The 1,805-nt window shown below is 44.0% G+C and overlaps 1 pseudogene; it reads right to left on the bottom strand.

Annotated features, from left to right (window-relative positions):
• Positions 1-202: 202 nt before the first annotated feature.
• LOC140846211 (olfactory receptor 2L5-like) lies at positions 203-1,255 on the bottom strand (annotated as a pseudogene).
• Between the last annotated feature and the right edge of the window lie 550 nt (positions 1,256-1,805).

Below are 1,805 nucleotides of genomic sequence, written 5' to 3' on the forward strand. Positions count from 1 at the left end.
TTCTTTTTTTTAATTACTAAAGAAAACAAAAAAAGGTGTAGGGTCCATATAATTATTTTGCAAAATCTCAACTTTTTAATCCTATTAAAATTAATAGGTTAACTTTAATCCTTGTCTTCAATCATGAAATAAATTTTCCTTAATGGCTACATAATGTGAATATGATCTAATTCTAATGCTGCAAGAGTGATAAGAACATTGTCTAAATTTTCACAGAGCAGAATCTCTGAGTCACTCTCCTCCAGGCCCCCACCACTTCCTTGTTTCTCAGGCTGTATATGATGGGGATGAGCATTGGGGTCAGGACAGTGCAGATCACAGCCAGTACTTTACCCTCTGTAGGAGTTTGGAGGGATCTTGGGCACAGGTAAGTGTCAGCAAGGGTGCATAGTAGGAGGTCACCACGGCGAGGTGGGTGCTGCAGGTGGAACAGGCCTTCCCCCTCTCTTCAGGTGAGTGCATGTGGTGGGTAGCCAGGAGGGCACAGCCATGGGAACGTGCAAGCCAATGAGAGGGAACACAATCCAGAGAGTGGTGCTCAGAGACACTGTGTGCTCGTAGACCCAGGTGTCCGTGAAGGCCAGAGTCAGCATGGCTGGGACATCACAGAAGAAATGGTTGGTGGCCCTGGATGGGCGGTAAGGGATATGGAGGACATGTGTGGTGTGGACACAGGCCTTGATGGAGCCCATTATCCAAGCTCCTGTTATCAGCAGCACACACGCTCTGTTGCTTATAAAGATGGGATAGCAGAGAGGAATGCAAATGGCCACATAATGATCATAGGCCACAGATGCCAGTAGTAATCCTTCTGCAGCTGCTGAAGTTAAGAACAAGGAGCTCTGAACCCCACAGCCTAGAGGAGATGGACATGTTTCCAGAGAGATAACTGGAAGTCATCCCGGGGACGATGGTGGAGATGGTGGAGATGCGGCTCAGGCCCATCAGGGAGAGCCAGCTCAGCAGGAAGCACACGGGAGGGCAGAGGTGGGTGTCCAGGAGGTTTGGGGGGATCACGGAGAGGCTGCCCAGCGGGCACAGTCCTGTAGGCCCATCAGGGAGAGCCGACTCAGCAGGAAGCACACGGGAGGGCAGAGGTGGGCGTCCAGGAGGGTCGGGAGGACTCTGGCCAGGCCTCCCAGCAGAGCCACCGGGAGAACGAGAGGAGTGAGAGTGAAGAGGAGCAGCCGCCTGGAGATGGTGGGAACAACCCCAACATGAGGAAGTCAGTTGATGTTTGGTTATTATTTTCCATGGGCTATTCACTTAGATTTTCCTAAAGACTGGTACACAATAAGGTAAACATACAGCAATAAGCTATTTTACTACATTGTCTTAGACTCATTTAGATTTGTCCATGACACAGTATAGCTTTTAAAGAAAGAACAAACTTACCTAATTTGGAAAAAATAAGTATAGTTTTGGTCTGATAAAATCTTCATGAAGCAAACATTTGTGATAAAAAAATTTATAGAAATACTGTGAATTTGAGAGAGTTATGTATTTATCTAAGCAATTTGATAAGTTATGCATATTTTACTTCCTTACATAGATTCAGGTAACATCAAAGTCAAAACTTATACTTCAAGTATATGCTTAGAAAATCAATAACAAAGTATAAAATTACACCCATATTTCAGAATATTTTGGTAACTATCTGATGATGTTGCAGATCTATATTATTTTTTAAATTTCCCTTGCACAATAATGTCAAATCATGTTTCTCAGGTGCTGTCTTATTATTTGCTTCTTTTTTCTCCAGAAATCTACAATGAATCTTAGTTGCCAATACCATTTACACAAAG

Source organism: Manis javanica, chromosome 14 (assembly GCF_040802235.1).
Source record: "Manis javanica isolate MJ-LG chromosome 14, MJ_LKY, whole genome shotgun sequence".
Taxonomy (NCBI): domain Eukaryota; kingdom Metazoa; phylum Chordata; class Mammalia; order Pholidota; family Manidae; genus Manis; species Manis javanica.